The sequence below is a fragment of the Monodelphis domestica genome, chromosome 8 (assembly GCF_027887165.1).
Source record: "Monodelphis domestica isolate mMonDom1 chromosome 8, mMonDom1.pri, whole genome shotgun sequence".
NCBI lineage: Eukaryota > Metazoa > Chordata > Mammalia > Didelphimorphia > Didelphidae > Monodelphis > Monodelphis domestica.
This window is the reverse complement of record NC_077234.1, coordinates 177,175,698-177,199,046: the sequence shown is the minus strand read 5'-3', so window position 1 is coordinate 177,199,046 and position 23,349 is coordinate 177,175,698. Positions and strand designations below refer to the sequence as shown.

General features: G+C 36.6%; 1 long non-coding RNA gene across 6 annotated transcripts; it reads left to right on the top strand.

Moving 5' to 3' along the window:
• Positions 1-4,274: 4,274 nt before the first annotated feature.
• On the top strand, positions 4,275-18,682 carry LOC130455892 (uncharacterized). Of its 6 annotated transcripts, none has more exons than XR_008914143.1 (5): positions 4,275-4,325; positions 4,865-5,012; positions 13,028-13,655; positions 14,999-15,172; positions 18,411-18,682. It is a non-coding gene; the product is annotated as an uncharacterized LOC130455892 (long non-coding RNA). The 6 variants fall into 6 exon arrangements; XR_008914141.1 differs by lacking the exon at positions 4,275-4,325 and adding an exon at positions 4,597-4,743; XR_008914139.1 differs by lacking the exon at positions 4,275-4,325 and having other exon boundaries at positions 4,597-5,012; positions 13,028-13,130; positions 13,510-13,655.
• Positions 18,683-23,349: the final 4,667 nt, after the last annotated feature.

The window sequence follows — 23,349 nt, the reverse complement described above, 5'->3', positions numbered from 1 at the left end:
ACTGGAAGATTCTTGCAGGGATTCTTAATGTCATTTTGAGAGAAGGAATGGATTTATTTATTTTTAGTCTGAACTTAAAATACCAAAGAAAATGAGCATTTCCACATATATAACAGAACAGAAAAATAAAATTAAGATTAAAGTTACAGATCTTCATGTGCCTTTAACTACCAAAACTATCCTTTTGTCTGTGATATTTCTGATCTGTTTTTTTCTCTTCTACACATTTTAAAAAGATTTCTCATTGACACTTTTATTTCTTTTCATATTTGCTCTTTTGCTACTTTATCTCTATTCTTCTTCAGGCTTCCACCCCTTCTCACACACATTAAAAACAAGAAACACAAACCCTTTGTAGTAAATACACATAGACACACAAAAGAAATCCCCTTGTTGGCTTTGTCTCAAATTGCATGATATTTTCTATTTCAAGTCCATCATTTCTTTGTCAAAAGGGAGGTAATGTTCTTCAGCTGTCCTCATTTAATTATATAGATATAGATATGTATGCATCCATTTGGAAATATAGAGTAGCTAAGTGACCGAGTAGATAGAGCACCAGGATTGGAATCAGAAAAACTCATCTTCTGTTAAAATTAATTGTGGTTGGGACTCTGAATATTTATATATGTGGTCACCAGGGATTTAATTTCTAAATCCCAAAATGAATTACTAAGGTAAATGGAATTTATGGTAATTTATTTACAATATTTACGATAGAAGGAAGATATTAAGGAACGAGAGAGAGAGAGAGAAAACTCTGGCTTCTTCTGATACCAGTTAGAATCTTTAAACCCCAACCAGGGAAAGAAAGTCTCAAGAAGATGGGTCTTACCTGGAGGCTTCATGCCTGGAGGCGTGAAGCCTCCAGAAAGGCTGTCACTCCAGAAAGAGTCACTAAGTCAGTTTTTCACTCACCAACTGTGACAGTCTAAAAGAAGTCTAGGTGTCTGCCTTTTGGTTGCTCCTCAAGGGTCTGTCTTCCAGTCACTTCTCTGAGTCAGTGCCCAAATGAATGATCGAATGCCTCCTTTTGCCTTTTGGTCCTCTTTTTAAAGATCTTTTTCTCCTGTCACCTCCCCTAAATTTCATGTCTACCAATCACAGCAGACACTTTTCTCCAGGACTGTCCATTCTTTAGTTCTCACCTTCTTTGGTTAGATTTTATCTTTTTGGATTACTTAACACCTTTTTGTGGTTAATTCACCTTTTGTAGTTACTTAACACCTTTTTGTAGTTAAAATCTAAAAATAGATTGTAGCTTACAATTCTAGATTTACTAAAGGAAGAACTAAGTACCTTCATTGTTACAATCAGGAGATTATAATTGTATCTTCACAATAAAGAAAGAGCTAAGTACCTTCATTGTTACAATCAGTAGATAGCTAAATCCAATCTTCACACTTCACAAGTTTATATAGGGTCTCATATCTAAAATTCTCTAAAATCATTTTTGGTCATCACATTAATTGGAGTTCAGAAGTCTTAAAAAATTTTTTTTCTATATACTATCGTTGTTACTGTTAAACTGTTTTCTTGGTTCTGATTTATTTGTTCTCCATCAGATCATGCTAGATTTCTCTGAAGCTACTTTTTTTTTGTTATTTCTTATTGTACAATAATATTCCATCACATTAACATATCATAATTTGTTTAACCATATTTGGAAACTAAGTATTCTCAGAGTTGCCAATTGTTTATTGCTACAAAAAAAGCTCTGAGATAGATTTATGGGTGCATGTATATATCCAACTCTTCTTGACCCCATTTAGTATTTTATTGGTAAAGATATTGGAGTAGTTTGCCATTTCCTTCTTCAGTTCATTTTATAGATAAGGAACTGAAGCAAACAGGGCTAAATAACATGCCCAGGGTTATGCAGCTAGAAAGTGTCTGAGACCAGAGGTGAACTTGTGAATGAGTTTTTTTATGTCCAAATCCAGTTCTCTATCCACTTTGTCATTTAGCTACTCTGTACATTGAAATGGATGCAAGCATATATCTATATCTATATATTTCTATACAATTACATGACATGGCCAAGAATAGCACAAGATAGGCATGCAGGGATCTATTATGGTTTTTCATCTTTGGAGGAAATTCTTTGATTGTTAAGATCAATTCACTGGTAGAGAATTTGGAATAAAGTTAGTTCTAGTCTTTAATGCATTTCCACTAATGAACCATTAATGGAGTATTTAGAATTTAGTTCTATGTGTCACATTTTAGAAGGGATATATATAAAACAAATTTGTCTAAGAGGGGCTCATCATGATGTCAGACATAAAAACCATACAAGAATTATGGGAAAATATGCAGATGTTTTGGAAAAATGGAGAAAATGGAAAAATTGAAATGTTTAACTAGATGAAGAGATATGATAGTAAGTAAGGGGAAAAGTTGACATGTCTATCTGAAGGGATAACAGCTAGATGAAACACACAACAAGGAACAGGGGCAGGTAGTCAGGCAGTAGGTTCTGCACAGGATAGAATGCAGTACTTGGAGTCCCAGAGACTTGAATTGAAATTCTTCCCCAAGCACTTACTAACTATATAATAGTGCCCAACATATTTCTGTACTTCCATTTTCTCATATGTAAAATGGGAATAATAACTGCACCAACATCACAGAGTTGCAGTGAGGATTTAATGAGTTAACAGGTAGTAAAGTTCTTTGCAAACCTCAAAGCACTATATAATTGCTAACCCTTCTAAGTTTTTAAAATATATAAGCTGTAATTCTATAATTTAGAAGAAAATTTTGATTCCACATCAGGAAATAATTCAACAATTAAAGTAAAATAGAGTTCCTTCTATTCTAGAATTTCCCATCATCAGAAGGACTTAGTAGAGTGAATAATTCCTTGGAAATGTGGAAGAGTAACTTCTTTATCAGGCATGGGTTGGACAAAGTAGACTCTTAGGCCTCTATGAACTCTAATATTATGTTCATAATACATAGTGTCTTCATTCCCTGTCTTTGGCAAATCAGTATCTAGGGACTTATTTGAATTTCAACACAATTTTATCTCTATTTAATTCTTCTCTCCCTTTTCCCAAATGTCTAAATTTACAAGGGCATCAATGTGAAATATTAGATAGTCAATCGACCTCAGTGTCAGGAATTCAGTTCTTTGCCTCTGACACCTATTCTCTGTTTGGCCCTTTAAAAATCACATATTATTAGATAATCACATAGTATTAGATAATTTGAAATAAAGAGGCAAATAAGTTAACTATAAATTTCAATTAAGATTATAAGTTGCAGAACAATTGCTGACCTGCATTTGGAGAGGGGGCTGCCTCACTAAACCATCCCTATGTTAAAGAACTCACAGTTCTGGTTAATGTTGTTGGGTTTTTTTTTTTTTAAGTTTTATGAAGCTAAACAAACTACCTCTAAGTAGAAGACTGTCATATCATTATCCATCTCCCCAAAGCTATAGATTACCCAGATACTGCCAGAGTAATAGGCAAACAAAAACAAATAGAGTGAGATAAATCTCAATATTGTCTTTCCAGCACAGCAAAAAAATTGATTTGATCATAGCTGTTACTAGCAGGCAACAAGCTCTCTAGAATCCTGTAGCACAGTCAAAAATTCAGAATAATCAGGAAAAAACCCTCAACCTCCCTCAAACTTGAAATTCATATGGCTACATTCCAGATAGAAAAACATAGGTTCTCAATCTTTTTCAGTTCCCACACCCATCAGTTTTCACTAAACCTTTCTAAATCCCTATATATATAAAAGAGAATAAATTCTGGTTTCATGTATATGCAAATAAGATAAAAATAAGAGACATTGCTTGGATTCCTTTTTAAGCATTCACAGCAATGCTTGATTGAATCAATTAATTTAAGCAGGAATTTATAACTTCATTGATTGGAAATCAATTTAAAAATCAAACCAAAGTAGCCCCAAACCATATTAAACAGCTTCTTGTGTGCTCTGGCATACAAATACACCCCAGTTTATACTTCTACTTCTATAAAGCAGCTATTCAGAATTCTATCCATGGATGCTTCTCCCTTGATAGAATATAAACCAGTAGAGGTTGAGGATTGTTTCATTCTTTGTATTTGTATCCCCGGCACCTAGCAGAGAGCCTGGCACACAGTATGCCTTGAATATTTGTTGACTGATTGGTACAGAACAATACAAGAGCATACATAATGGCAGAAGAGAACAATGAAGAGCATGAACAGTTGCCAAAGCTACTATTGCCCTGCCAAAGAGCTCATTGGGAGTTGCAATTGGTTGTCCCATTTGTTTGATGGCTAAGTGTGGGTGAAACAACTCTGATCTCACTCTGAGAATGGGTTTGTAAATAATTCCATTTCTGTTGTTGGAACCCATTGCCCTGCATTTCATAGGCATCTTGCCCTGAATCATTGAAATAATATTATGGCACTTTCTTCCCACAAAATGTTCAGGAATAAGATTTAGAAGTCTAAATCTCCCCTCTAAAGTTGCTTTTCATATGCTCTATGTACTTTGTAAGCACCTATTTATTTACATGTTGTCTACCTCATTAGAATATAAAGTATGACAGCACAAAGACTGTCTTTGTCCTTCTTTTGTATTCACAGAGCTTAGCATAGCTTACAAATAATAAGCTCTAAATAAATTCTTATTGATGGATTGAAACTCCTGTCATGATAGAACTGCTGCCTGACTTGCTCTACTGTACTTAACCATATGAAAGAGGAACCAAGATCTAAGCCTCCAATAAACATGGTGGGCTTAAACATCAGGAATTTTTCTATCCAGCTTTACCCAGGACAAGAGCCTTACCACCATGACTTCTTTCAGGAACAGGCTTCAGAAGCCAGGAACCATGTGTTTATTCTTTGTTTAGGGCAACTTTGGATCCTACAATCACACATTTCGAATTAAAAGAGATGTTAGAGACCAGTGAGTCCTACCCTTTCATTCTGAGAATGAAGAAACGGAGGCACAGAAATGTTAAGTAATTTGCTCCAAGTCTCACTACTAAATTATCCAAGGTAAGTTTTGAATTAAAAATTTCCTGAATTCTTCCATATCTCCATGTTTCTCAATACTTCTAGTGCATTATTCCTTGTACTCACCATGATCTCTAGATCCTCTGTACTTTTTAACTTTCCTTAGTCATCCTGCTATGCCATCACTTTATTTCCATTCATCTTTTTTACTCAAGAGTTTATGGTTCCCAGGAGGACTAATGCTTCCAGGTGAGGATTTGTTAAGCCCTTTTCATCACTGCTCATCCATCTTTGGTGTCCACTTTCACCCAACTCTCACCTGTGACTCCAAGAAGCTATAGTATGCAGAGTATTCACACCCCAGTAAAACCATCTTAGCAAATGGGCTAAACTAGGTAGAGAGTAATCAACTTGTCTCAAACATTTCGATGTACTAATGGGATATTGACTCCAAACATTTGAAAACTTCCTCCATCATAATGAGTATAGGAGAACAATTTGTTCTAGTAGTGATGGAGGTATCTGAAGCAAGGTTGTGCTTAGAGCTTGATCAGACATTAAAGAAGATGACAAAATCATATACCTACATCTCAGGCCATAGCTAATCATACTGACTTTTGTCTTGCTCCTGGACTCTGATATTTCTGGAAGGAAGAATGAGACTAATGACTTTGTAAATCTCGACCTCACAAATCTAACTCATACACAAGTCAAGACATCACTCCATCATATCATCAGTCTTTGAAAAACAAAGTATGAACAACTTCTTTTACCCTATAATTAACTGGTTCAAATATGTTCCTTGATTCCTTGTTAAGTCTTGCTTTCTTCTATATCATCTATTTTACTTGTAGGGAATAACAACAAATGAAAGTTCTATTAGATCTCTAGGAACAAAATCATCAGCTTTTTTGACAAGTGCATGCCCAAATTTCTCTTCCTCCTTTGGTGTTTCAGAGAGAAGGAACTGATGTAAAAGGAGAACCTACGTCTGGAAGTAGAAATTACTTACAAACCCATGTTTGTTATTAAATGACACCTTGATGGTGGGGGAACTGGCATTCCCTTATCTACTGGTTAAAACACTCCTGCTATCCTCTCCTTTAATCCAAATGCTTCAAGTTAACTTGACCAACTATTACACCCCAGAGACTGACTCACCCCCACTTTCCAACCATTATACACTCATACTGTTCACAAATTCCTTTTCATCTTAGATGTGTTTCTCTAACATTTCTCTCATTTTCTTGATCAAAGAAGTCTGGTTCTTCCTAGAAGACAATGCCTCCCTGGTCATCATTTCCAAAGCTAGATAATATTGTCTCTCATGCTTCCCAACATTCGCCTCATCTATAGTTAGGAGACCATAAGATTATAGATTAATAACTGACAGCTATATTACTTTCAAACCCATCTCCTCACTCAACAAGTGAGTGACCTTAAGCACAGGAAGGCAAAAGACTTAGCCAAGATAATATAGACAATATGTAGCAGAACAGGGAGCTGAGCACAGGCTTTCTAAATCCAGATTCAATACTCCTTACTGCATCACTCTGATCCAGCAAAGGAGTCTAAGGAACAGACAGAATTAGAAGGAGAACCCGAAGTAAGCAATGTCATGAAAGTTAATGAACTTTTCATTGAGCCAGGAGAAATGAGCACATTCTTTCTCCTCAATGTCTCTAATCTTCATTCTGCTGCTAATGCTCAATAATCTATTGAACTTTAATATTTTTTACATATATATGTTTCATTCTGTTCTGATCCTTGCTAATACATTTACTGGTACCTGGATTATTTTCTTCCCCTCTCTCAAAAGAGTTCAGAATCTGACTCATAGTGTTCATGTTCAACTCAACTTTTATTCTCATGCTTGGAGATTTCAATGTATGCACAGAAGCCCCTTCAACGTTCTACTCTCCTAGTTTGTCATCTCTTCAAATCTGATATCTTGGACATTAATTCCATATCAACCTCACACCATGATAGTCATACTATTTTGATCTTTTTTTTTTAAACCTTATCTTCAGTCTTAGAATTGATATTGAATTTCTGTTCCAAGGCAGAAGAATGGGAAGGACTAGGCAGTTGTGTTTAAGTGACTAGCCCAGGGTCACATAACTGGGAAGTTTATTTTTTAATTGTCACCCGAATTTAATTTATTGATAATCACTTCAATAACTTGAATCCACAGATATCAACAGTATATAATCAGAACATTATAAGTAAACACAAATTACACATGCGGATTTCTATTCACAAAGGTCACAAGTACAGGTGCATTAATTAGAAGCATGCTTCTCAGATTATGACCAAACTGCTTCAAAATTAAGATTTGTAAAATTACATTTAAACCATATGAAGAGATGATCTACACAATTCAAAAACTGAAATTTTGCTTATAGCAGAGAAGAGGCCAACTTGAACCCAGAACCTCCTGCCTCTAGGCCTGGCTCTCTAACTACTGAGCCACCTAGATATCCCTATACTATTGATTTTGCCATCATCCATAACTACTCTATCTTCATGATCTACAACTCTGAAAATTCTTTCTTTGATTAAAAAAAAAAAAAGAACTAGCCTTCCATCTCTTCTTCTCTCTCATTCCTTCTAAACCTATTCTTTGTTCTTATCATTACCTCTAGGCATTCCACTGCTTCTTGCTGTTCTAATTCATCCACCTATTGCCTGGTTTTATAACTTTTATATCCTGTGGTTAATCAGTTTAATTTTGCATTCTTTTCTATATTTGACTATTTTGATTCTTTGTCCTATTATTGTTCATGCTTTTCCAAATTCCAGTTATAGCTCCCTGCACTGATCCCCTCTTCCCATCCCGACCAAGGGTCTTCTTTGCTCCTATTCATGTGATGTGTAATAGTACAACTTCTCTCTCTCTCAACTCTTTTGATAACCTCCTGTTTGGTTTCCCTGCTTTTAGTTTCTCTCTTTTCCAGTTTATTCTACACAATGGCCAAAATAAGCTTTATAAAGACAGAATTGATCATGCCACTCCCTTGATTCAGACTCTTTTTTAGGGGACAGCCAAGTGCTCAGTGGAGAGAGAACTAAGTCTGGAGAAAGAGGTCCCCAGTTCAAAGCTGGTCTTGGATGTTTCCCAGCTATATCATCCTGGGCAAGTCACTTAACCCTAATTAACTAGCTCTTATGCTTTGGAACTGGGCAGCACATATGCTAACAAAAACAATTCCAAGATTGAAGGTATGGATTAAAACAAATCCAAGAATATTTGTTTCTTCCATATTGCTTCCAAGCAAAACACATGAAACACAAACAAAACTCTTCAACTCTGGGCACCTAAAGTCCAAAATGATCTGACTGTAGTATTCCCTTTCCAGTTGTTTTTTTCCCCCTACTCTGAACTCTTTACTCTATGTTCCAATCAAACTGTCCTCCTTGTGGTGCCCTGAAAGCATTCCATCTTACCCCTCCAGGACTTTTTGCAGGTTTTAGAATTCTTTGTTCCTTCAGACTCAATTTAAACTTTTGCTGATTACCTATTTGTGAGTTTTCCTTTTTCTCTAGTAGCATGTAAACTTGAATGACAGGGATAATTTTTCAGTTTTGTTCTTGTATCCCTAAGACTTAGCACCTTTTGGTCATAAGTGATCAATAAATTATTTTTGAATTAAATTGAATTCATTGCTTGAAATTACTGTCTGATAGAAGAAAATTTCTGAAATGCTATCCTTTTATATTTAATATGCCTTCCTCATAATTAAAGAGAAGTATGTTATTAAAATGACAGGTTCTGTTTTTAAGCCAAGTCTTTGGAATTGAATATTACCTTCTACAAGGTTTCTGATTTCCATTTACATCATTCTCTTTGAAGACCAATGACATTAGTATACCCTGTCTAGCAGAACAGGAATGTATCCATGATGCTGTATCTCTGAGCAGAATTTCCAGGAATGGAAATTCTGAGCATTGTTGATGATCCCTTGTGATATCATCAAGGGGCAAATAGGGTACATGATGTAAACAGAACACAGAAAACAGCCACTGCTTCTCACTTTTCTCCTATTCACGAAAGCAACAAAACCATTGAGAGAATTCTGAATGCCCTTTGAAGCAATAGGAACCTACCTGGGGGTCTATAAAAAGTGGCCCCTTTTATAAATAGTTGACACAGAAGAGGTTGCGAAGAGACTATAGAAAATAAGCATTAGAAAATGATATAAATAAAATTTTTTCAAGTCATTAGATATGAGTTCCAATACTCTCATTTTGCAAATAAAGAAATTGAGGCACAAAAAGTTATATGACACAGAGATGAGGGAAAACCAGACCTAGAATGCAGGTCTTTTGGCTCATATCAAAAATACATTGAGAAAGGGAGGGGTGGGGGGACTAAGGGGCTGAGACTGAAACATTGAGCTAATATATGAAAAGCAAAATAAAGTAGGCTATTCAATTTTAATGACTGACAAAATTCCAGAATAAATTATAATGATGTGAAGGGGGGGAGGGAGTGAGAGAGAGAGACAGAGAGACAGAGAGACAGAGACGACAGAGACAGAGACAGAGACAGAGACAGAGAGAAAGTGTGTATTACTGGCCAGCACATATTCACTAAGGTCTAATCATAGACGTAATAATAATTGTTAATATGATTGCATGATTATATATAATGTATGATGATATAAGTCATGAAACTATTTCAATAGAAGATACGATGAAGAAAAAGCAGAAATGTTTGAGCTGAAAAAAGAAAGACTCAGAAAGAGATTTGAAGGGTACATTTGGATAAGAGGGATTGAACTTGAATTGGATAGCAAAGGGAAGTAGAGGAGTAGAAAGGAATAGAGGGCAACTAGGTGCCAAAGTGGATGGAATATGTATAATTGAAAATCTGTTACTCTAAAAAAGAACTACAGCCCACTGACTTCCTGTCCTTAGTTACTTCCAGTAGACAGGGGACATGGAGGGTCCCACCCTCTTTTTGGCCCTGTCCAGGAGCATGGCAGTGGTGAGTGGGGATTTTGAAATGGCTAATCAACCATGGGCATGTGGTCTTTATTTTGTATCCTCTTTATTCCTTGATTTTGAATGATCATTAATACATTTTCTAAAAATATAATATTTTTAATATTTGAAATTTAATTTTAATTTTTACAAATATCAGACCTGGAGTCATTGTGTCCCTAGGAAAGTCACTTAACTCCATTTACCTCAGTTTCCTCATCTGTAAAATGAACTGGAAAAGGAAATGGCAAACCTTATCAGTATCTTTGCCAAGAAAACCCCAAATGAGGTCATGAAGATTCAGAAATGACTGAGCAAGAAGAAGAAAGGAATAAAAATAGAGGCAAATTTTGGCTCAATCATGCTACAAACTTTCAAAAGTATTAGGGTCTCCCTACAGATATAGTAAGTTCTACAACTCTGAGGAAAGGAAGTCCATATGCTGCCCTGCAGAGTCCTAATAGATCTTTTTGGTGGAGGTTATTCAGTGTGATACTGCAGATAGAATGTTGTCTTTAGTGTAGGAAAACCTGACTTCAAATCCCACCTCTTCCCCTTCCTGTCCATATGACTTTGGGCAGATCACTAATCTCTCTGCATGTCAATTTCATCATATGTAAAATAAGGGAAATGAACCAGAGGAGCTATGAAGTTCTGTCCATCCAAAGATGTACTGAAGTCAGTTTGAACCTTGAGAGCCAATTGTTAAATTTTCAGTATGAATAACAAAAAAATCAGGGTTTGATTATGATTGTTTTCCAACTACCTCTTATGTTCATTAGCCTTAAATTGAATAGCCTTAAGAAAATGTTACCAGTGCAGATTAAACTATAAAAGTGAGCCATTAGTTTATTATTCCTTCCATGAGAGATGATTGTTAAACATTTAACAACACACCTTACCTTTCAGATCTTGAACCTAATATTGCTACTTGGAAGGGATTATATAAAGACCTATAGGCTTAGGTGTGGGTTGAACAAGATGCTCTTTGAAGTCCTTTCCAATTCTAACATTCTATAATTTTACAGGCACAGAACTCTGTAGTAGACTGCAGGTACATAAAAAAGAAGTATATAAAACAACTACAACACTAGCTTGCTCTGAAGGAATTTATGATTAAAAAATAATGTAGGAGACAGTAAAATCAAGTGCTAAACTGCAAAGGGTCTTGAGAAAAGGACTCTTATTTTTCCTCCTCAGTGTCTAGGAAAGAATTAATCGGGATCAAATTACCAGGCTGAGGTTTAAAAAAAAAAAGACCGAGATCAAGGTATTGGGGTCTTCTACTCATTAGGAAAATAGTCAGGAACACAGATGAAAATTAGTTTGCTAAGCCAAAGTCATGAATGCCTGTAGTCAAAGTCAAGGAGGGTAAGCTAATCAAGTAGTTTATCTTGACAAATCTGAAAAAAGGGGTGGGGACTGGAAAAGACAATTTCCAGCCTAAAGCTGCGTGCTTGGGTGACTTAAGTACCTGACTGAAGCTGGTAGAGCTTCCTCTCTTACCTGACCCTGCCTTGAAGGTTAACCTCCCTGTTCTTAGCCCATCTGCTTCCCTGCAGGGTCCTGACAGATCCATCTATTTAGGGCAGAGGTTGAATAGCATTCATTTCTGGTTCTGATCATCTTTTCTTTTCCACATCAGATTTGATGTCTATTAATTCTTTTTTGACAGCTTTGTACCAAAGATATATATATATATATTTTTTTTTTTTTTTTGGAGGGGGGGGTCATCTGTTGGATAGTCAGATGGTAAACACCAATATTTATTTTGAATCTAAATATCAGTGTTCATATGGTAAATATCTAGTAATTCTCTAATAAAAGGTAGAGATTAGGAATGACTTTTTATGGCTGATCAATTTCCATATTTCCCCCCTCTGGTGTTCTATGGTTGCATGACATAGAGCTCAATAGCCTTCAAAGAATTAAAGGAAATACCATCCAGTGGGCAATAAAACAAACAAACAAACAAAAACTTAGAAGGTGGGGCAGCTAGATGGCTCAGTGGATAGAGGGTTGGATCTAGAGACAGTAGGTTCTGGGTTCAAATTTGAACTCAAGACACTTCCTGGCTGGATGACCCTGGGCAAGTCATTAATCCCAACTGCCTAGCCCTCACCACTCCTCTGCCTTGGAATTAAAATACTGTTTTATTCTAAGATGGAAGTTGAGAATTTTTTTTTAAATAAAGCTTAGGAGAGGTGTGCTTTACAAATAGGATTATAAAGGAGAAGCAGAGTAAAGGATTCTGCCAAAAAATGATTAGTGAAAAAGAAGATAGGCTGTTCAATATGGCAAGAACAATAGATAACCAATGAACAGTCCATTGGTTCTGTTGCTTTCCTTAAGATATCAAGGAATAGTGATGGAGACTCCCAGAATATTGGGTGGGGACCTCTGTGGTGAAGATAAGAACCCTAAAATATGGGAACTAACTGATAAGTTGATGATCTATATTATTAGAGGGAATGACAACATGGATAGGATCACACACTCATGTTGAGTACTAAGGTATTAGCTATGCTTACATATTTGTACTGATGTCTCAGCCATGAACTTAGAGTTATTCACTAATGTGAATTCAGCTAAATTAATGTAATTCAGCTAAATTATTCTTATTAGTTTAATTTATTTATACTTGATGGCTAATCCTATTGTTTAAGCTAACCTCCTAATCACATAGGCAGATATATAGGTTTGTGCCATTTACTCACTTTGGTTTCTAACCGCCTTGTATAGGCATTTAAAAAATATAAAAGTCAACAATCCTTATTTGACCTCCCCCCCACCAGAATAAAAAGGCCTAATAAGTAGATTTGCATGTGGGTGAAAATGTTATAGGAAAAAGAAATAAAACATACAATGATCCCAAATTAACCCAAAGCAAAACAAAACACAGTCTCAGTGAACAAGATTAGTTGGGTATTTGCAGGGATGGAACACTCTTGTAAAGGGCAATAGACAGAGGAGGAAGAGCCATGAAGACCTAGATATTCTGTAGGGGGTGAAATATTCAGATTAAATGAGTGAAATGAATTTGAAGCAGAAACAGCTTTTGCTATTTTCAGGTTAATGGACAACCAGTATATTTTTAAAATAATGGAGTTACACAAGCATAATGAGGGGCAGAAAATAATAACCAGGCTGCTTGCATCACCAACAAATGTGAAGGTAAGAAGAAAAGGGGAAGAACTGTTAAAAGATGACTATAATAATCTAAACGTGAGAGCATGAGAATGTGGACTTATATTTCAACTCTAGAGTGGCTAAGCATTTTCTCATTTTAGAAATGTTAAATAACTGATGATGACATGACCTTGTTAGAGAACCAATATAGTATGGGAGGGAGGAAACAGGTCCACGTCAAAAATAACCTTGTGGAAGGACTAGGCATAATGGAACTGAATTAACTCGGGTCAGCTGAAGGAACAAGGCTGCTGAGCCACCCGGTGGGGCTATGCTCAAGTTGGTTTCACAAAGAACTGTAATCATTCGCCAGTCATTTTCTGTTTTGCCTTAATTGGATCTAGCCGATCTTTTCTATGAACAGTTCCAGAACTAAGCTGGAGATCTGTAGCTTTTACAGAGAGGAAGTGTGTTATCACCAACGAGGACCAGGCTTGCTGAGAAAGGCTCAGATTCAAGTCATGATGTGTACTATGTACAGATTGGCACACATTTGATGTGTAACCACTGGTAAGTATTTAAACCTCTAAGTTCCTTAAGTGATTCTCTAAGACCATAAAAATGGGTAGTCTTTCTTTATGTGGTAGAGAGAATTGCCACACCCTAATTTTCTTTTGTGGATGAAATGACAGATATGGACAGTAACAATAACAAAACCCTTATATATATATATTTCTGTAGACAAAGGCTTTCATTATGAATCAGTCATTCTTAGATGAGGAATCATCCATATCTTTCTCCCCATCTCAGTTCAACTCCTTGAAAAAGGCTTCTGCAATGAGTGCCTCCATTTCTTTACTCTCTTCTAAGACTTCTGGCTTCAAATCTCATCCAACTGAAACTGCCTTTTCCAAAATTACCAATGAAGTTAACTGTCAGATCTAAATTCTCAGCCCTCATCTTTCTTGACCTATCATCCCAGTAGATAAAGTGTTTTTCCTTAAGTGCCTGTATGATGATGCCATACTCTCCCTACTCATAAATTGCTGTGCCTCCCTATTACTTCTGCAAAGTGCTAGAGAGATTATTGAAAACTGAAATTCATATTATCTTGGACAGGCAATTCTAGATAAATAAATAAATATAGGTCCCTGATATTTGTGTCTAATTTTGTGGATAGACCTTCTCATGGGACCTTCCATCGAATCTCTTAAAATACAAGGAAATGATTAGTAAAGTGTGCCTTTCAAACTGTTATTTCAACTCAGCAACTCTTTATGAAGCACCTGGTGTATGGGGTGTTAAGGGAGGACTAGCACCTCTGGTGTGAGGGCTTGCTGACCCTTTTTTCAGTTTCTCATCCACCTTTGGGGTCCGTCTTTCACCTGACTCTCACCTGGACTTCCAGGCAGACAGGCTAAACTAGGTTGAAGGTAACTAACAATCTTTAAACCTGTTTCTAATCTAGGGGGATGTCCACCCCAAGTGTGTGAAAACTTTTCCAGGCACAATGAACAGATGAGAAAAAATTGTTCCAATTGTCACGGTGGTGGCTAAAACAAGCATCGTGAAGCACTTAGATCTTGGTCAGGCATCATAGATGTCAAGTTATCCTGGGCCATAACCAGTTGTTCTGACTTTTGTCTTGCCATTAGAAATTCAATGATTCTGGAAGAGAGAGTTAGGCTGATGATTTTGCATAACTCTGCCCCACTATGTAAGCTCCTTGAAGGCAGGGGTTGTTTTTTTTTTCTTCTTCTCTCTAATCCCCAATATTTACCATAGTGCCTTATATGAGATTTAATAAATTCTTGTTGATTGATTAAGGTTTCATTGTTCAGGGGTTTCAAGTTAGCGTATTTAATGTTTTTTTTTTGTTTGTTTGTTGTTGTTTTGTTTTGTTTTTGGCAAAGATACTGTAGTGGTTTGCCATTTCCTTCTCCAGGTCATTTTTGTAGAAGAGGAAACTGAGGCAAACAGGGTTAAGTGATTTGCCCAGGGCCACTCTGTAGGAAGTTTCTGAGGTATTTGAACTCAAGAAGAAGAGCTCTATCCACTTCTCCACTTAGCTGTCCATATTGATTAAGGTAAGAAGAAGTTATTACATTGGTAATGTGAGAGCTGATATTATTTTGCTTCATACAAATCATCTTTTCCTATCTTTGCCCCTAATCTAAAAATCCAAGGCAAAGTTCTATTTTTTTGTTTGCTTTTTGAAAATTTTATTTAGTCAATTTAGAACATTATTCCTTGGTTACGAGAATCAATTCCTTCCCTCCCCTCCCCCGCCCCTTCCCAAAGCCAACCTGCAATTCTACTGGGTTTTACATGTGTCCTTGATCAGAACCTATTTCCATATTGTTTATGTTTGCACTAGGATGTTCATTTAGAGCAGGGGTCCCCAAACATTTTATGCAAGGGGCCAGTTCACTGTCCTTCAGACCTTTGGAGGGCCAGACTATACCCTAACCCTACTAACCCCAACCCCAACCCCAACCCTAACCCCACCCCCAGCCCCAACCCCAACCCTAACCCCAACCCCAACCCTAACCCTAACCCTAACCCCAACCCTAACCCCAACCCCAACCCCAACCCTAACCCCAACCCTAACCCTAACCCTAACCCTAACCCTAACCCCAACCCCAACCCCAACCCTAACCCCAACCCCAACCCTAACCCTAACCCTAACCCCAACCCTAACCCCAACCCCAACCCCAACCCTAACCCCAACCCTAACCCTAACCCTAACTGCAAAGGAATTAAGGGCCGTAGAAAAGCAATAAATAGGAATCCAAATCTCTAGGATCCCAGGATATAATGGGAACACAGCATATAAATAAATATGCCAGTCAAGCTACACAGGTTAAATTGGACATCATTAACAGAGGGAAGGCACCAGCACTAAGAAGGACTAGTAAAATCTAACTTCAGACACTTCCTAGCTACATGAGCCATGGCAAGTCCAACCCCAGCGACTGCCTTTTACTGCTCTTCTGCCTTAGAGTCGATCATATCTGTTCTAAGACAAGGTGAGAGTTTTAAAAAAGAGAGATTAGGATAGTTTTCCTGTAAAAAGTGGAGTTTTAGCTGGCTCTTGAAGGAAACAGGGGAAGCTAGGGGGACTATACTGAGGAAGAAGAGCATTGTGGGCATGGATGGAAGCCACTGGAAATGCTTTGAGTCAGAAATGGAGTGTTTTTTCAAGGAATAGCAAGGAAGCTAGTATCACTGGACTGAAGTGTGTGTGTGTGTGTGTGTGTGTGTGTGTGTGTGTGTGTGTGTGTGTGTGTGTTGGGAGGAATATGGAGATGCTAAGGAATAAGAAAATTGGTGGCATATGAGAATGTCAAATGGCAGATTTTATATTTGATCTTGGAGATAACAGGGAGTCTCTGCAGTTTCCTGAGTTGGACTGTGTATGTATACATCACTGGAAAGTCTGATCAGATCTGCACTTTAGAAATATCATGGAGGGGAAGAAGGACCAAAGTTAGGAGAAGCTTGTGGCAGGTAGCCCAAGCAGGAGGCTATGGCAATAGCTGAGACAAAGAGGAATCAAGGTTAGACATAGAAAGAGCATAGGTGGAAAAGAGAAGATTTGGGTTCCTGTTTATTGCTTTTCTTTGTCCTTAATTCCTTTGAAATTCCCTTTCTTCCTTTGTAAAATGAGGACACCCTACTTTTACTTTTAACCTTTGGGGTTATTTCAAGGAAAGTGCTTTGTAAACTTCAAAGGACCCTCAGTGACTTGCTGAAAGTTAATGAATAGCTGTCAAACCTCAGTCTTCTGACTCTAATCCAGGGTCATTTACTCATGTAGAGGACAAGGGCAGGCACTGAGATTCCATGGTGTAGGGCACTCCCCAATAAGACACCTTCCTCTATTAATGGAGGTCAATTATAGTTTTAGGGAAGTACATAGAGCATTGAGATGAAGTTATTTGTCTCTTGCTATATAGCCTGTATGTGGCAGTGAAGCTTTTGGAAAAAAAAAAAGCAAAGTGCAATCCTGACTTACAAAAATATGGACATTTTTCTTAGTCCTGGTCAGAATGTAAAACATTATAATGTCCTTTTCTCAATCAATCAATTAATTGATCAGTATTTTATTAAATACCCATTATGGTTCAGGCACTGTGCTAAGTATGGGGGCTACAAAAAAAGGCCAAAAGGTTGTCCCTACCTTCAAACAACTTATAATCTAAAAAAAAAAAAGACTTGTATTTTTAATGCTAATATTTTATCAGTGTTGACATATAGTAGTCAAGCATGGAATAGAACAATCATCAAAGATATATACACATGTGTATACACATATATATGTGTGTATATCACACATAAAGCAATGAGAGCATAAATAGGCTGTATAACCAATGAAATGTTTCAAAGAACAAGAGTTAAAGATATTATCAAGAAATAAGATTGTTTATTTACATGATATGGGTCAGGGATGATATATACATAGTAGGAATATTCTTTTAGTGCCCTCAGAATATCAGGAGGAAGGAAGGAAGGTCTACAGGATGTTAGGTGAACCAACATGAGGCAGCATGGGTAAGAGTTAGAAGAGGTTAATAGGCATGAATACAATGAGATCTTTATCACTGAAGTAAACTCTCATATTAATGAAATAATATTGGGATATTAGAGTAATAGAATGTGAGTGTTAGAAGGGAACTTGGAAATCAGTTAGAACTAGGAAAGAGTTAGGCAACTCTCATATTTTAAAAAAAGAATATGTTGTGGCTTAGAGAAGTGACTCTGTGAGTTTTAGTAGTCATTTTAATTGCACTGAAGTATCAGAATGAGTTTTATTGAGTCCAGCAGGAGGGTTCCTTGGCTCTGTCTTGTTGTTAGGTTTGATTTTCAGTCCCCTTGGAGCATTCAGTTGGTGATCGGTAAGGAAGGGTATTCAGAGGTCTGAACTTCTGCTCCTTCTAGGCCGCCATCTTGACTCTGCCTACTCAGAATTAGTTTTAAAAGGAGGCAGAGTGAGATGGGATATAATTAAGGGAAAAGAAAAATAAAAAAGGCAAAAAGAAAAGGATTTAGGTACTAAAGAAAAATTCTTTTATTTCACAGTTTTGCTGACCTTGTAAAATTATTTAAGCTATTCAACTCTTTCTTAGGGCCACTTTCCATAATTCTGGAAAAGCCAAAGTTAATGAAATTTTTGTTGTATAATTACCAAATAACTCAAATACCAAGTAAGCATTAGGCCCTCTTGGTCATTCTAGGGCATTAGCAAAACAAAAAAAAAAGAGTTAAAATCAACTTGATATTATTCATTAGGTATGAGACATATTTTTCTATTTTTTTTTCCAGAGAACCTGAGTTGAAAAATCCCATTTATAACCACCTCTCAGACATAGCAGAAGATGGCCAAATTGTGATACACAGCTGAGCTTTTTTCTGATCATCCAAAATATTATGTCCAGATCTACTATTTTAGAAGGAATTTCAACAGGCTAGAAAGTATTCAGAAGAGGGAAACCAGAAGATGAAAGAGTTAAAAACCCAGTAATTTAAAGGAATGGAATATTGTAGTGGAGAAACACTGAATTTGGATTAAATCCAAACTATGACTCTCCTATTTAGGTCCTGTGCTATCTTGATCAAATCACTTTATCTGCCAGGGCCTCAGTTTCCTCTGGGGAAACAAAGGGTTGGACTAAATGACCTCTTAAGTTAGGAAATGGAGATCTTCAAGAGAAGAGAGAATTTAAGGAGAAGTTGGCTTTTGTCTTCAAATATGTGAAATGATGTCATGTAGGGAAAGGATAAGTCTCATTCTGTCTGACTCATAAGGACAAAACTAACTGCAGTGGGTGGAAATTATAGGTAGGAACACATTAACATTAGGAAAATATTTTCTGTAGTGCTAAGCAATGGAATGGGATCCCTTGTAAATCATAGTTCACAGTATGATGATTAAAAATTCTGAGAGACTGAATTCTAGGTAAGAAAATCAATTTATTGATTTGTCTAGCAATAACTAATAAATTGATCAATGATCTCTCTCAGTGATCCAAAACTCAGAAATTCCACCACACGGATCATTAAAATATTACTTTGGAAGCTCATAATTCAACCCTCCCTTAGATATCCTAAGAATGTCTGTTTGGTGAATGGTCAATGAGGAGGTGGTATCCTTCATTCTCTCAGTCTCTCCCAATTTCTTGATTGATGATGGGGAAAGCACATACCTGGTCCTTTGATTCCAGTGTCTAGAAAGAGGAATTAAGTGTGGCCTGATTAGGAATGTCTTTTTTCAATTCTTTTCAATGCAAGATTCAAGGACTCTGTCCTGCTACTTGCAAACACATTTGGTCTAATCTGTTTTTTATTTACCTGGTAATATAGAACCCTAAATCTCATTTTTCTATCACTCTAAAATGGAAGATACTTTTAGGGTGAGACATTCTTTGAATTTCCAAGAAACAAAGGAATAGGAATGAAGGTCTGAGGGACAATTCTGAGCCTCAATTAAAAACCCAAGAATAGAAATATTTCAATATGTTAGAAATAAATCTTCTGAATAGATTTATAACTAAAAGGGACTTTAGAGGTCATTAAGCCAAATATGTTTATTTTACTAATTATGAAATGGCTTGGTCAAGGCCATAATGATAGCAAATAGAAGAAGTGATATTGGAAGAGAGGACTCATGATTCCAAATGCAGTAACCTGTCACGACAGCTTTTCAGACTGAATTACTAAAAAGGATTGCTATTTCAGGCCTAGGTTAGACGATATGACTTTTAAACAACCTTCTAATGTATTAATTTATTTTTATGAATTTTTTGTAACTATAAAAGTTGAAAAAAATTAAAGAGCAATGGTTATAATCTAAAGGTATAGAAAGGGCTCCTCTCATATTCAAGCTTATAACCAGTAATTCTTTGTGAAAAGGCAGCAGGATGTGTTCAAGTCCTGTCTCTACCAACTGCTACAAGTATGACTTTGAAAAGTTAGTTTCTTCATCTATAAAATGATGCAGTTGGAGTAGGTGATCTCTGAAGTCTTTTCCACTTGTAGATCTATAATTGTCACTAAGAATGGAATGACAGAAAATCAGTGTAAAATCTTAAGTGAGGGTTTTAGACTGGGAAAGAGTTCCTGCAAAGAAAGGCTATTAAACACTGAAATGGGTTAGCCATAAAACTTATGGGAAACCCTTCTGCAGAAGTTTTAAAAAAATAGGTAAGATTTTTTATTCCTTTGGGTTTTGGTTTTTATCTTCTGGGTATTTTGAGTGGAGCAGGAAGACCAATGAATCCCAGTCTCACTTTTTCTTTTGATCAAGAATACATTTAGTTGTCTTGACTAAATTTAGTGACCTACTTTCAGATTTTGTGATGATGTTTCCCTGTCCTTCATGCCCAACAGCTTTTATTTCTTTGTATTTAGAATACTCTACTCCTCTCTGTTCCACATATAATTGTCAGCACTTGTTCCACTTCTCGTTCCATTTCCTCAGAATGTCCCTTTCAGTCTCTACTCTTTATTACTATTCTGTCTACTTCAGTCCTTAATTTCTTCCTTCCCTCTTTAAGTTTTCTCATATTCCACTTTGGAGACTATCAGAGGAGTGCATTGCTCCTGGGCTTATTCCAATCCCAGAAAACTCTTTCTCTCTCTTTGTTCTTTCATCCCTAAAACCTGACATTAAGGCTAGCTTTTGCCATGTAGATAGGAGGGCAGCAATCCACTGAATTGCAGTGACAAGAATACTGGACAGGGAGTCAAAGGATCCAAGTTCTGGTCCCGGCTCTAGTACTAATTTGATTTGACAATAAACAAATCATTCTGCTCCTCAATTTTAATTTCCTAATCTATAAAATGAAGGAGTTGGACCATATGATAACTTAATTACAGAATGATGGGCTCTGAAAGTTAGAAAGGGACCTCAGCAGCCATCTAGTGAAACCATAAACCCATGAGATATGGCATTAGGATAATAGATTTAAGGCTTGAAGTGACCTGATAGGGCATCTAGTTCAACCTGTTTGTTTTACAAATAAGGAAAATGAAACCCAGTGGAGTTAAACAATGTGCCCAAGGTCACACAGATAGTAAATGGCAAAAGTATGATGCTCAAGTGATCAAGTGATATTAGAAATTGCTTCCATAAATCCCACTAGAGCTTTGTTAATATGAATATGAAAGTATTTTAGGTCTTTCTGAATTCTCAATTAAAATAAAAAAAAAACACCTTTGGTAGTTGGCTGGGGGTAACAATTTGAGACTTGTCCTACTGAGAGTTATGATGCATAATGGAGATATAGGGCTAAGGAATTAGAGTACAAAATAGATATTTGGAGGGGAAAAGGGGAATATGGAGAAAAGGAGGTTACTTGGGGCAAATTTCACTCAACATAGTTAGTAGAGTCATAGTATATCAGAATTTTTGGCTTTTAGTGAGAAAGAACTGAATTCAAATCCTATATCATAGCTATTAGAGCCATGAACCATGAAATTCCATTAACTACTTGGTGCCTATTTTTCCTATTTGTATTTGGAGTTAATACATTCAATGACCAACATAGATATATCCCTATTTTATTTTAGCTCAACTAATTCTCACATCAAACCTGAAAACTATAAAGATCTTTCTGTGTGTGTATGTGTGTGTGTGTGTGTGTGTGTGTGTGTGTGTCTCCCTTTCTCTTTCTACCTCTCAATTTGTTTTTTGGTTACATTGAAGTTGCCATGTATCTCCCTTACTTCTCCCCTATTCCTTTCTACCACTTTCCCTTTTCCACTTTTTTTTTAGTAAATCCTTAACTTTCTCAAGGTAACATTCTTAGAAAATAGCACACATATCAAAATATCGAATCTATGGGAAATAGGGGGGTTGATTCTTATGACCACCAAAAACTGCTGTGTGAATTAAATATCTAGGGGACCTCTAACCCAATCTAAACCCAGAAAGATTCACCCTAGGAGTCACAGAGTCGCCTATCTGCCAGCATAGTGGCACCATGGAAGCCAAGAGGCCAGGAAACATGGTGTAAGGAGGCTGTGAACTAATCAAATCAGTGAGGAAAGCTCGGCCATTCTCTTGCCTTCTGTCCTGTTCCTGGGTCTCTGGTCTCACTATCTCAGCCTTTCTCTGAGCCTTCCTGGCAGCTCTTATCTTGCTTACAATCTCTGACAAGCAGTGCTGTTGAGGAAACCTAGCCAGCTGGAATCTGGGAACCGATTTTACTTTAAGTTAAAAAAGCTGGAAATCCTATTGCGACTCTCTCTCTCTCTCTCTCTCTCTCTCTCTCTCTCTCTCTCTCTCTCTCTCTCTCTCTCTCTCTCTCTCTCTCTCTCTTTCTCTCTCTCTCTCTTTCTCTCTCTGTCCTAAACTCCTAATAAATACTCATAAATTTATTATAAAGTCTCCAAGATTAATTTTTATTTACAACACTAATCTTTGCTAGAGATTGCTAAAAATGCATCTTTCTGCATTTATAACAAAGCATTAATTCTGATATTTACTTTTCTTAGCTCAGTAATTTATAAAATGCAGTACACAAAATAAAATTGGTAACATGCAAGACTTTATAGCTAATGAAAAGAATCTTTCTTTACATTTCTGATTTCTCTGATTTTTCCAAGAAATTGTGCTTATCACATTCTGACTATCTCATCATCCTACTGTTGTATATAAGTAGACATCCAAAGCTCTTTGGAAATTAATTAAAAAATCAATGTATACTCATGAATATACTCATGAAATCAGAAACTTAGAATTTAAATAACCTTAGAAAACATCTATTCCAAGCTTTCACAGCTTAACAGAGCTCTAAGATTTTGGGGAACTATATAAAGTGAAATCTGGTGCCCTACAACTTAATGGTACTAGATCTTTTCTTTGGAATTATTACTAATTCATTTAACATACTTTATTTCATTTGATTTATGTAACAATTAAGCATTGCAAAGTTAGTAAGTGTCAGGGCTGGGACTAGAAGTAGGGTTTTCTGACACCAGGCTTTGTATTCTTTTTATTGTTCTCTTAAAAAGACAAGGCTAGGTCAGGCATCTATACTAAGTTTAGGACTAGTGTTGAACAATAAGGCACATTGGAGCTGGCTTCCTAAAAAGGAGTAAAGCCATCCAGGCTAAGAGAACAGGTCCATAAGTGTTTAGCCACCAAGGAGCTGTTCTGGGCTAAACAGAAGAAAGGCAATGAGAGAGAAAAGAAATGTTTAAAGGATGCTCCAAAGGATGATGGATAGTGTGGTAAAGCTGTGGTCTGCTCAGAAAAAAA